Raw genomic sequence first — 14,112 nt, 5'->3', positions numbered from 1 at the left:
GTTCTGTGAGGGGCGATGCTGTGTTAACAGAGATGTGAAACACAGCAGGTCCCTCTGCAGCTGTGGTGATGGGGGGCAGCATGAAGGCGCCTCTGCCAGCTCCCCAGTGAGAGGCGTTTTCTGCAGTCGAGGTGGCATGGGGGTGACGGTGTCCACACAGCCCCTGAGCATTGCGGAGCTCGGCCCTTCCCGCACGTCATTGTTACTGCAGTCAGTCCTCACCGCACCCTTCCAGGCAGGCATGGCCGTGCGGTGTAGAGAAGGTGTGTCACTGCCCAGATCCTGTGGCTGGCAGGAAGGTCAGGATCCCAGCCCGCCCCTCTCGCAGCTCAGGCCTTGCATGAACACTCACCACTTTAGAACACAGCCTGCAGTGTGTCTGAGCAGGACGGGGCCTGTGCAGGGTGTGTAAGGACATCTCCTACGTAAGAGTCCAGAAAGGGCAAATCACCCGAACCAGTCAAGCCTGACTCTGTGCTTCCCTGGTGTTAGGTGCTAAGCGGATCAGCTATCAACCCTGGTACCATGTTTACTCCTGTGTCCTCTTGGTTTCAGGTTTTGGTCATCTCTTTTCACAGCTAATGAAACTCACCCTATTTACTGAATTTTCCCCCTAAGTCTGCTTCTCTCCACCACTTCTCTGCCTGATCTATCCCTCCTAACTCTGACACGCAAATCACAGCCCCTCTCATCTTGAAGCCATCACCCTGGTGTTACAAAGTTCTTTTCTAATAGTTTCTGTGGTTCCTTCTGTTCTGCAAAGTCTTACCTTCCTTCCTTTAGCGCAGCCATTGTGCCATCTGCTATCCTCATTGTAGTCAAGTTACCATCATCACTGTTCTCTGTTTATTTCCACTGTATTTCAAAGTCTTCGTGTACTCTCCTAATAGAAGTAACGGTACTTTGTTCTGCACCATGAAGCCTTCTGCTCTTCTTTCCTCCTTTAGGGGCTTCCTTGGGAACACAGGCTGCTGCAGGAAGTCCTCCAGGACTGCTGCCCCTTCCCTGTGTGGTGTGGATACGTGGGCACCAGGGCCGGAATTCTGGGCCACTCTGAATCCTCATCTCTCATCCACGCCCTCTCCCCTCCTCCCAATAGAAGCTCCACATCCTCACACTTATTATTCAGAGAATGTTTATTTATGAAGGTTTATTTTTTTAATATAAGACTACGTGAAGTTTATGCTTGTGTGAATGTCACTTTGGGGGTAGGGTATAGTTCTATATGGTCTTTTGACCACAAGTCTGATATGGGGACCTGGACTATAGACTTGTGTGAGCATTTATTTGCACACACACAGAGTATCTAAGAGAGTGGGTAGAGCCAAGGAACAGATGTATTTGTTCTCTCACAGTAAGTCAGCTTATTTGTGGGTTAATGCCAGTGGGTTTTTAACAAAACCCAGCTATAAATTATTACTATCTGTGGTTTGATGGGCAATTAGCATTTTATACTGAGGCAAAAATCCCTGGATATTTTGTACTGGGACCAAATGATATACTAATTCATGGGATCTACGGAAAGAATGGAAGGAATGAAATATATGATGTAATTGTAGAGAAAAATAAAAGAAAAAAATAAAGCAATCATTGATTTAAAAGCAGTTTTCACTTTGCTTGCTAATAACGGAATGAATTGGGGGGGGAAGGGAGGGAGAACGATCAGCAAATAAGGTTATGTAGATCAATTTCCTCTTGAGACATACTTGATTTGTGTATTCTCTCCCTTCCCAGTTCTCTCACTCTCTCTCTCTGTCCCTCAGCAGCATTTGCCACTTGTTTCCCATCCCAACGTGGACCATGACTCTTTCTGGGGGGAATCCTGTGTGTACACAGTGGAGGACAGCTTTGCCCCTTATCTAGGGAAGCAATGCTATTTAGCAAAGTTGAGGTGGAGGGTCAGGAAAGGGCTATGTTACAAAGAAAATGAGAACAAGCTCAGACAAGATGCAGGCGGGAGGGAGCAATACATAACCGACCCCAAACTTCAGACAGAGAAGCAGGTTCTTTGCCCTCTTGGGTCACTTCTCTTGGCCCGGCCCCACCTGCTCCCCTCCCTCCCATCCTGGTGGGAGCTCCGGAAGGAAGGGCAGGGGAGGAGCTCAGGGAGGGACCAGGACCTCAGCTGGAATTTATGGAGGTTACACGGTGAACCCCAAATATTGGGACTTCAGTTTCTTCTGCAAAATGGGGAGATGATGTCTCCCTCGTAGGTTGTTGTGAGAGGTAAAAGGTTAGAACGTGTGTAAGGCATTCCAAATGGGCCTGCCGTGCAGTAAACACACCCATGTTAGAGACGGTTGCTAGAGTGGGCAACAGAGAAGTTTGCTCTTTAAGTGGGCAAGCACAGAACAAGAATTGTGTCTAAAAGATCAGGCAGCCCTGTCAACCAACAACTGTGCTCAAGAATGAATATGAAGGCCAAGCCTAGAAAGCAAATGTTTGACCTTTACGAGCCTACTTTACATTTCAGCTTCTTTGTTTCAAAATCTGTATAATCAAGCTCGTTAATGGAAAATTTTAATGATTTTTAACATAATGTCTTTAAAATATCACAGTACTCTATAATCCCCATGCAACCAGTATCCTTGGCAAAGACTAAGGGCTTGTCTTTGTGTGTTTGTTCATTCAGCATTTCTGCCTTTAGTTTTCCACACCAGTGAACAGAAATCCACCCCCACGTGTAACTGGTGAGGAAAAGTAAATACTTAGTTTATGTCCGTGGGGATCTGATTGCTGAGCGCACACAGCAGATCCCAGGTGGCCAACAGTGAGAAATGGTAATGTGACCCATTTCCCCTGCGCCCACATCCATGCTAAGTTGGAATTTAAAGTATCTGGACTGCCGAAACCGGTTTGGCTCAATGGATAGAGAGTCGGCTTGGGGACTGAAAGATCCCGGGTTCGATTCCGGTCAAGGGCATGTACCTTGGTTGCAGGCATGTCCCCGTGGGTGCTGTGCAAGAGGCAGCTGATCGATGACTCTCTCTCATTGATGTTTCCAACTCTCTATCTCTCTCTCTTCCTCTCTGTACAAAATCAATAAAATATATTTAAATTAAAAAAAAATAAAGTCTCTGGACTAACACTAAATCAAGAACTTATTCTTTGTGGAGACATAACCCCAAAATGGCTCTAATCACAGCGTAAGCTAACATTTCATAGCTAAAGTCATAGTCACAAAACACCCAAGATAGTTACTGAGTAGAATTTTGTCTTTTCTAGAAGTCATACTATTGAAACTCCCTCAAATTTGAATAAATGATATAACACTAAGAGCATCCTTAATTTCCCATACTTAAAAAAATGAGTTCCAAATTCAACTTCAGGTTGTCCCCTTCCTTTGGAGGCAGATAGGATAAGCCAGTGGTCGGCAAACTGTGGCTTGCGAGCCACATGCGGCTTTTTGACTCCTTGAGTGTGGCTCTTCCACAAAATATGTGCAGGCGCACACGTACAGTGTGATTGAAACTTCGTGGCCCATACATAGAAGTCGGTTTTTGGCTCTCAAAAGAAATTTCAATCGTCGTACTGTTCATATTTGGCTCTGTTGACTAATGAGTTTGCTGACCACTGGGATAAGCAATCACTGCTACACAGCAACCAACCATGCTTTTCAGCACCAGGACAGTGGATTTGCTGAAACAATCTACCAAGTCGAAACACAAGCTTTCCAGTGAATTCTGAATGATTTTTGATTACTTTGAACATGCCCATCTGGCTCCTGAACTGGTTCTAGCAGGGGCACATTTGTTTAATGGGAAGCAATAGATCTCCAAAACAAGCTAGGAAAAGAAATTTATAAAATGTGGAAACTGATATAGCCAGCATAAAGAATTTACAGGTAACTTTATCTTTCCTTTCCAACTTTGGGAAAGACCCAAAAATTATCCTACCATGGGACTTGAAAGATTAAAAGTAAGAGGTACAAAATAGTAAAATGGACTCTTACTGTAACTGCCTGGAAATCCTCATCATGGGGTACTTTTTTTTTTTTTTTAATACATTTTATTGATTTTTTACAGAGAGGAAGGGAGAGAGATAGAGAGCTAGAAACGTGGATGAAAGAGAAACATCGACCAGCTGCCTCCTGCACACCTCCTACCGGGGATGTGCCCGCAACCAACGTACATGCCCTTGACCGGAATCGAACCTGGGACCTTTCAGTCCACAGGCCGACGCCCTATCCACTGAGCCAAACCAGCTTCGGCATCATGGGGTACTTTGAATATTAGGGTTTTTTTTGTTTTTTTAAAAAATATATATATATATTTTATTGATTTTGTACAGAGAGGAAGAGAGATAGAGTTAGAAACATCGATGAGAGAGTCATCGATCAGCCGCCTCTTGCACACCCCCTACTGGGGATATGCCCGCAACCAAGGTACATGCACTTGACCAGAATCGAACCCGGGTCCTTTCAGTCCCCAAGCCGACGCTCTATCCATTGAGCCAAACCGGTTTCAGCTGAATATTAGGTTTTTAATATGAGACCATAATTCCTATGAAACTAATCAGTGGAAAGCCTGAGTGTCGTGAAAAATGCTCGTCTTCTTCAATACTTATGGCCACAGCTTTCCTCCCAAACGTTCCTCCTCCTGCCAACTCTGGAGAGAAGAGAAGTTATTCATGTGAATATTACTTACCAAATCCTACGTGAACTTCTAACAATATGAGCTACTTGTTAACCATCAATGGCTATTTACTTGCCAAGATTATACAGAGTACTTGTAATTGGAGCACTAGATGCTCATCACAATATCTAGGGAAAAATAGAAGTCTTTTGTAGTTAGCACCAAAGAATTCATCTGGCTGCAAGAGCAGATTCTATCAGGCATCTTGAGTGTTATTATTTATAAAACAGATGACAGTATTGTGTTTGGGGCAGTGAAATTAAATCCCATACCAAAGTGGGCCAAGAGCAGGTGTCAGCCTGGGACAGATGTCAACAGCAGGGACAAAACAAAAAGAACAGTCATATAACCCTTTGGACATATTTGGAACTATAATAAACTGCAAATATAAATTCTGGATTGTTAATTATCATTTAGGACTATGCTGTCCAATGCAATAATCACTAGCCACATATGGCTATTTAAGTTTAAGTTAATTAAAATTAAAAAATTAAAAAGTAAATAAAATTCAGGTCCTCAGTAAAATTAACCACATTTCAATAACCACATGTGGCCCATCATAGCTGTGTTGGACACACAGAGAACATTTCCATCACTGCAGAAAGTTCTATTGGACAGACTCGATACAGCACTTAAAACTTTTCCAGTATATGTGGGGTTTTTTGGGGGTGAGGGGAACGCCAAAATTTTTCTATGGAAACCCATATTTATCAGTGTTTTCTGATCACCTCATATACTATAACACAAATGATTAAAATATGTTTACCATCACAGCTCTCCACTCTACTGATACACATAATTCAACCAATTAAAATGTGTTGGCAGGATCAAATAACCAGGACAAGAGAAAAACAAATACGGAAATACTAACTCTTTATCCAAACATATTGTTTCTCTTATGAATGCATGCCCCAAATCAGGCCAACGCCATTTCTGAGCCCCACCTGTCACCTATTCTCATCAACTATTACTATATTTTTTTAAACAAAGTTAGTTTCATATTAGTAGCAAATACAAATAAATTTATGTAATGACTCTGACCTGTGCCAGAGTCAATAAAATCGCTACCAGAAATGCTGAGAAAACCACGAAAGCACCAGAGTTGAACAACATGACTAAATAAGAATAATGATGATGATAATAATATATAAAAAGACTTGTGCAAGTTAAGACAACCAGATCTAATAACATTATTGATTAAAAAAAAAATCAACTGTATAAATTCCACAATCTAGACTTTTTATTTCACATTTGCTTTTTCTCTGTGTTCTGATCAAACATGAATCTTCCAAAAGTACTATTTTAAATACATCTTATTACATTACTAGGTGATATGATTCTTTTCTTGATTCTTTATCTGATTTTCGAGGGTGTATGACCAATGAAATCACACTTAAAAAGCGGTACATGATGGCAATTCACCGGAATAAAAACAAATAATTCAATGAAGATGGCAAATACTTAACTAAGAATATAGTTTTCACAAGTAGTGGGCAGATCATAGTTTATAACCATAGATACTAGTTGTACATAAAAATCATGAGCCTGAGACGTGATAGCAAATATACACATTCTGATTAAAAATCAACCGCTGAGCACTCTTCTGGGCCACGGAAGAGTCATGAACTGCACAGGCGGCATAAAGCTCGCTGTGGAGTGCGGTCTTTATCCTCTCCACATAGCTTGTGTTGACAAAGGTGACTTAAAATTTTCCCCTCAAAACCAACTGTTGGGAGATATTATAATTAAATAAGGAACTGAACTCCCAATAAGTTATAGTAATCAAAATGTGGTTTGTCCCTTATCTCAATTCCTTTTTGAAAATGTCTCTTTCTGTTACTACCTGCAAAGTATTAACAGACTTTAATGCTCAAGAGTCATTGGTTAAACTAGGGGTGTCGAACTCAATCAGAGAAGGGGCCAAAATCTAAAATCCAGCCTAAATCGCGGGCTGAATGGTTTACTGAACAGTCATAAACTGTCATTGTGATGGAAACGCAGCGGAGTGCAGTGATGACAGCGCGGTGCAGGCCACATTGCAAGGCCTGGTGGGACGATTTGGCCCGCGGGCCTTGTGTTTGACACATGTGGGTTAAACAAACAAGAATGGTGAAGACCTGGGAGGGGCGGTTGGGTAGAGAAGGGGTCAATGGGGAGAAACAAACAAACAGACAGACAGACAGACAGACAGACAGGACATCTGTAATACTTTCAACAATAAAGATAAATTTAAAAAATAAAAGAATCCTTAGTCTATTCAGCATTTAAGCTGGGAAACATGTATGAGACCAAACATCCTGGTGGCCACAGCACCAAGGCCACAGGGCTTGGAAGGAAACAGTTTTATTCTGAGCAGAGTGCAAAGACAATGCAGCACTTCGCAGCTACATTGTAACTAGATCCTGCTTCTATTTATTAAGGAAATAATTAGATATTAACAGTGTCTTAATCTGTTAATATTGGGGAAGAGCCCTCTTATCACATCAGAAACTGAAATTCCTGACACATATTTTTCTCAGAAGCCAGTCTCGCCCTAGCCAGTTTGGCTCAGTGGATAGAGCACTGGCCCGAGGATTGAAGGGTCCTGGGTTCGATTCTGGTCAAGGGCTTTTACCTGGTTTGCAAGCTTGATCCTGGGCCCTGCTGGGGGAGAGGGTGGCAATCAATTGATGTCTTTTTCTCCTTTCCATTCTCTCTAAAATCAATGAAAAAATATCCTCTGGTGAGGATTAACAAAACAAAACAAAACAAAAAAAGAAGCCTATCTACTTTTGCCCCATGTTCTAAAAGAGAACAGCCTATGTACTTGCTGGTCTCTCATAACTCACAAAGAACATACAATTTCCTTCCCTACAGTATTTTAGAGGAAAATCTGAGTTCATCTCAAAGTCACAATAAAAAGCCATTTGATTTCTCTCATCCCTACCATTGGAAGAGACCAGTTAGAAATTCATTCTGTTAATTTTGCCTAAATACAGATATTATTGTGTCTAATCTACAAATAAAATACCCTGGACTTAAAAAAAAAAAAAAATCCTGTGGAGGCCGGCTGGTGTTGCTCAGTGGGTGACCTGTGAACCAGGAGGTCATGGTTTGATTCCCAGTCAGGGCACATACCAGGGTTGTGGCTTGATCTCCAATGGGGGGTGTGCAGGAGGCAACCAATCAATTATTGTCTTTCATCACTGATGTTCTCTCTCTCCCTCTCATTCTCCCTTCCTCTCTGAAATCAATACAAATATATTTTTAAAATCCTGGCTATAATTCTTAAATATGTTAATTAGAATAACATTACCCTCTTTCAAAACTATTATAAAATGTTGAACCTTTTAAGGGTTAATTCTTCCTTCTTCAGCAGAATTTGAAATGGATCTCATGAACTGATGACTTGCAACAGATGGACTGGCATCAGGTAGAAAGCAGCGCAACCTTAAAAAGAGACCATAATTAATTATGTTGACACATTAATTAAGCAGGTATAATAGTTTTCATAAATAATACTTAGAGAAAAAAATGTTTGAGACCAAGCGTCCCTGTCTTACTACGGAAATGAGTCAGACAGAGATTGTAGGAAACACTTACTCTCAGCAGGGGAAGGGACAATATAGCACTTCACAGCTATATTGTAACAATTAACCCAACCTGCCAGCTACAGAAAAATCATGTCATACCTCAATACTTGTAATGAATTTCTGGTAAATCTCATGGATTTGATCTTTCCTCTCTTGGCTCAACATATTTATTTGCTTCATCCAAAAACAAGCATCTTGATCCATTTTGGAAAATTAAAAAATAAGTCTTACTTACGTGTGGGTTGTGCATAGAGCCTTCCTTCCAAAGATTATGGTATGGAACAGGCAGGCAAGAGGAATGTTACAGTGGAGAAACCTCACAAATAATACCTAAACCAGGTGATTAAACCCTTGATGTAATGAGAAAATGGCATTTTAACTCTGTGGTCTTCCTCTCCAAAATCCCTAACCCAAATCTAACCTTAAGAAAAACATCAGGCCCTAACCAGTTTGGCTCAGTTAATAGAGCGTTGGCCTGCGGACTGAAGGGTTCCAGGTTCAATTCCAGTCAACGGCATGTACCTTGGTTGCCGGCACATCTCCAGTAGGGTGTGTGCAGGAGGCAGCTGAATTGATGTTTCTCTCTCATTGATATTTCTAACTCTCTATCCCTCTCCTTCCCCCTCCTCTCTGTAAAAAATCAATAAAATATATTTAAAAAAAAGAGAAAAATAGCAAATTTCAAATGTAGGGCATTCTAAAACTATCAGACCAATACTCCTCAAAACTGTCAAGGTAATCAACCCAGCTGAGATGCTGGAACACAAAGACATTAGGTAAAAATCAAGGAAATCTAAATAAACTCTGGACTTTGGTTCAAGATAATGTACCAATGTTGGTTTATTAATTTTAACAAATGTACCCTACTAATGCAAGATGTTAATACGCATAATTGGGTGCAGGGTATATGGAAACTTTCTGTACTGTTGTCTCAATGTGTCTGCAACTCTAACACCATTCTGAAAAAAATAAAGTCTATTAAAGAAAAGTCTTGCCAGATGGCGAGGCTCAGTGGTTGAGCACTGACCTATGAACTAGAAAGTCACAGTTTGATTCCCGGTCAGGGCATACCCGGGTTTCGGGATCAATTTCCAGTGTAGGGTGTGCAGGAGGCATCCAATCAATGATTCTCTCTCTCTTTCCCCCTCTTCCTTCCTCTCTGAAATCAATAATAATATATTAAAAAAGTCTTAGTATCACCTCTAGATATTCATGCATGGCAATTGGCTTAAACAATTAGGCTAATTATTTTTCTTTACCATATCCCACATATTATGGTTTAAAAATGCCCTAGGAAAAACATGGTAATACTTACAAAGATATCCTCTAAAGTCTCCTGTTCTCCCTGGAGTACCAATAACCAGTATGTGCTGGGATAGTCTGCATTTTTGCATTTCATTTTTGAACACCAATTCCACATAGCAGACATGACAAGTTTTCCCCAGACAGTATTCGAGAGCCAGTTACCTTTTGGACCTAAAAGTACAAAGCTTTAAGATATTATGTTGCAGAAATAAAGGCTCCATCAAATGATTTCCGAAGCACATGGCTAACTGCCAAAATGTTCATATTTAGTTTAAAATTCTGGTCTGCAAACAGCTTTTATACAGCACAACACAGAATCACTTCCAAATTTACAACTAATCAAACTGCTGCATGACAGAATCCTTTTAAGTGTCTCATTTTAAATTAGACTTTTGTGCCTTTTCAAACTTGGGATCGTGTTTCTTAACGATAAAGCATCAAAACGAACATTTCCTATATTATTCTTCTATGTGTAAAACATGTAAATAGTAAACAAGCTCTGTTTACAGCTCCAAGGCAAGATGTTCTATATACACTGAGTGGCCAGAGTATTATGATCCCTGAACGCATAATACTCTGACCACTCAGTGAACTTACGTACGTATAAGGGAAAGCGTACAAATCTCGATATGTCAAGGGACCAGGAGATAGTGGCCCCCAGTCTCTGGCTAGTAAATTCTCTGCTTCTTTCTAACTACCCACAATGCAGTTCTTATACATGGAAAAATCTTATTTTAAAATTCCAACTCTGTGGTCAGTCTACACTGAGTGGCCAGATTATTATGCGTTCAGAGATCATAATAGCCTGGCCTCTCAGTGTATATTCACTGATTACCATTCACTTTAAAAATAAGTATCTTTTCAATAGGAAACTGGGACTATACAGCCTTGATCTAAACAAAGCCTACAACTTTGTTGGGGCCCAGGGCAGGCCACCCCAAAATATTCCACCTGGCATATTGATTACTTTGAATTAAAGTTACTTGACAAGCAGCTGGTGCAAGAAGGGCCCGTTGTTCCTGGCTTGTTGCCCTGAATGCAGGAAATACAGCTCTGCAGTTAGAGGGGCACTCCTTGCTGCAGGGAAGCTGAGGGAGACACCCTCACTAGAGGTAAGGAATCATGGGCCAAAAAGCTTATATAAACAAACCATGTTACTACTTCACTAACTACCCAAGCCCAAACTCTCTAAGGAGCACCCCAACCTAAGAGTATTTATCTTCTCACTTCTTAAAAAATGTAGTCTAAAAAAAGTAAAAAAAGCTGGCAGGTTCATTTTTCAGAGCAACTTTACAGTGCAGAGTCCTCACAGATATTACCTCAGCCAGGTGATCAAGGTCAATACCAACAGTCAACCCTGGTTGTAATGAGATCCCTGTGATGGGGAGAGGGAAAGGAGTCAGAGCATAGACTTTGATGGAAGTTGGATGGGCAGATTTCCTGGCAGGAAGCTGAGCTCAGGTATTCTGTTTTTCTCAATAACATTGAGATCATTTGTTGAGAATGGCATGTAGGAAATATCAGGGTTTTGAAAAGAGTGAAGAGGATTTGATACAGCAGTTGCATAAAATGGAAGAATGAAAGCCCAGGTGAAGTTGACTACCATGAAATAATTTTTTTTTTTTTTTTTTTTTTTTTACCAAATCTTCCCAGTGTACAGTTTCTCCAGCTCTTCTAGGAGGTTTGTTGTAGGCACAAAGAAGACATATAGTTGGATTCATATGGTTGAAGTTTTCTCTGGTGGATAATATCTAATAATCACTAATATCTAATAAATCTTGGGGGTGAGGGAACAGGTTTTTGTTAGTTATGATATTACAAATAAACCAAGGGCTAGATATGTTAAGGGGTTTGTTTATGATCACTTGGGTAATAAAGAGTGGCTGCAAAAATTAGAACTTGAATCTTCAAAATTACAAATTTCTTTCTAGGTGGTGAAAATGTTTTGTAGTTTTTTGGAGAGACAAAAAAAAGAGAAAAGTTCCCAAGAGGAATTTCAGGGAATAGTTTAGAAGTAAACTACATTAACACTGTACACACTGAAGATATAAAACAATATACAAAAACATAAAAATTTTAAAAGCTTGGCCTCTAGTTTTTAAAATATACTCAGTATACCTCATTGAAAACAGCCACTGACTCTACACCCATTTTCTGACTTCATCCATAACCCTGTTGTTATTTTTGATGCTGGTAATGTTTCTTCCTACTTACATAAAACACAATAAAAATGAAACTATATAAAAATTATACATGAGGAGCAATGAAAGATACAGATATATAAATATTTTTTATATTATCCTAGCTTATAGATAAAATTGTTATATTATAGACTAAAGTATCTGCTTTAATTATTATTAGATAGAATGCTTCTTTTCACTGAAGTTCAAGATATCCGTAATATCCTTAATTGCTTGGCTTTTTCAACTTAAAATTTAAAAATGTAATGATTACCTAATGATTTATGCCAAAGACTCACACTTATTAAAAGTCCAATTACAATGGCTAATAACAGGTAAAATGACTTTTAATGTCCCAGACAATGGACAAGGATTTAATACAACAATCCCATGAAGTGGAAATTGTCATCTCTATTGTAAAGAAGGGGTAACTAAGGCCCAGTGAGATTATATAATTTGCCTACTGCCTTCAAAGTGCTGGAGCAGGGCTTTGAACCCAGGTGTGTCCCAATCCACAATCAGGGCTTCAGCTTCTATAGTATAGAATCTATACACTATGCTACTTTAGCCCTACCTTTACAGTGATGTATGGATCTCTTGCAACACATATGAATATAACCTTCCCCACTGACATCAAAGCCAAAGGCTATGTCATTGTGATTTAATATATAAATATATACATTTTCAAAAACATATGGTAAATAACTATTCTTTGGCTGTTTAATACAGTTACTTCTTCCCCCAAAATATGAAGTAAATGCCACAGCGGGGAATTTTAATATAAAACAACTCTACGGCCCTTCTGAACGGTAAAGTAGCTTTTGTTAACTAGATTCATTCCGACAATGAGGAAGAATTCCCTCGGAGTCTTTCTTTGAACTGCACCCTGAAGAAGGACAGCAGAACTGAAATGGGCTTTGAAGACTCAGGTTTCACCAGAGCATGGATGAGCACCACAGTCCCCACACAGGGAAGGCACCTCTGTAAATGGTTAGGATGCGTCCAAGTGTCATTCTTGCCTGGGGTTGCCAGGTACAAAATGAGGACGCCCGGTTAAATTCCTGACAAAGAACACTATTTTATATTTTAATTTCATTTTATACCGGGGATATATTTATGCTAAAAGATTATTTGCTGCTCATCTGAAATGTAACTTTAAAGAGCATCCTGTATTTTTATTGCTAAAGTTGGCAACCAACCTATGGTGCGGAGCGCATAAAAGATGGCAGGCCCAGCGCCATTCTCCCCAACTCGTAAAAGGAGAAACTGAGGCCAAGGGCAGGCTGGAGGGTGGCCGGTGGGGAGGGGAAGAAAGGGAAGGGCTGGCTGTAGGAGGGCTCCCTCCCGCAGGTGGATTGGAAGCAGACCTCCCTGACTTGCAGATTCTTTCCTCTCCTCCTCCTCCTCCTCCCCTCCCACCCTCGGGTACCCGCGCATCTCTCATCGCTAAAGGGGGCCAAACAACTCAGGCAGAAACCCTACCTCCCCGTATGGTCCCCCTTAATCCCCCTCCCTCCCCCACACACACCCGTTACCTCGGCCGCAGCGGCAGCAGCAGCGGCGGCGGGCTCGGGACACGCTGCCGCCGGGTCCGCTCAGTCGCCACCAGGAGCACGGACATCACCTAGGCGGCCGCCATACCCCTGGATCCCAGCCGCCGGTAGAAGCGCAGCTCAGAAGTCCGCCTAAGTCCGTCCCTCCATCCCGCACAGGAGCCTCTTGTCCAACTCTGGCCACCGTCCAGGTCTGCGCCGAGAAACAGGCCAATCCGAGCGAGGCATCCGAGAGGGCGCGTCGCCGCTCGAACCAATCAGAGGGCCGAGCAGGTTCCGTGGCGCTCGGCCAATCGGGCGGCGCGCCCGTCGTGTGCGGTCCCCGCCTCCTCAGCTGGGCTCCTGCTTCAGCCTCCTCAGCACGGTGGGTGCTGGTCCCTTCTTCCTGCGGTCTGTGGGTTCTTGCTCTCTCTTGGGCTCCACGGCGAGGAACCCTCATCACCTTTCATCTTTAGACCGCTAAGCACAAAGGGAAGCTGTCGTAGAATATAAGAGTGTGGTATAAGAATACAAACTTTTGTGTTTTCAAGAATGTGAAAAACATTATTTTTAAAAATTCTTTAATCATCTCAAAAACAAAATTACAGAATTTTAAGAAAAATTTTCTATAATGTTATTTAAAAAAAAACCCTGGGATATAATTGGTATATAATGTTGTGTAAATTTAAGGTGTACATATATAATGGATTTATTTTATTGAGATATTTATGGAGAGCAGTAAGATTATCACTATAGCCATAGCTAACACCTCTATCGTGTCACAGATTTATTCATTTTTTTGTGTGTGGTAAGAATGTTCAAGATTTAATCTCTTAGCAACTTTGAAGTACCTGTATATAATACAGTGTTGTTGACTATGATCATTATG

At 41.1% G+C, this 14,112-nt stretch overlaps 1 long non-coding RNA gene and 1 other non-coding gene across 2 annotated transcripts; both read right to left on the bottom strand.

The window, feature by feature from the left end:
- Nucleotides 1-7,868: 7,868 nt before the first annotated feature.
- Nucleotides 7,869-13,585, bottom strand: LOC118724156. Its single transcript, XR_004989503.2, has 3 exons — nt 13,227-13,585; nt 9,522-9,682; nt 7,869-8,063 (listed from the first exon to the last, which is right to left on the bottom strand). It is a non-coding gene; the product is annotated as an uncharacterized LOC118724156 (long non-coding RNA).
- Nucleotides 8,148-8,278, bottom strand: LOC118725087. The gene has a single exon (XR_004989834.1). It is a non-coding gene; the product is annotated as a small nucleolar RNA SNORA63 (small nucleolar RNA).
- Nucleotides 13,586-14,112: the final 527 nt, after the last annotated feature.

Source organism: Pipistrellus kuhlii, unplaced genomic scaffold (assembly GCF_014108245.1).
Source record: "Pipistrellus kuhlii isolate mPipKuh1 unplaced genomic scaffold, mPipKuh1.p scaffold_m20_p_2, whole genome shotgun sequence".
NCBI lineage: Eukaryota > Metazoa > Chordata > Mammalia > Chiroptera > Vespertilionidae > Pipistrellus > Pipistrellus kuhlii.
The sequence above is the reverse complement of the archived record's forward strand: the minus strand, read 5'-3'. Positions and strand labels throughout refer to the sequence as shown.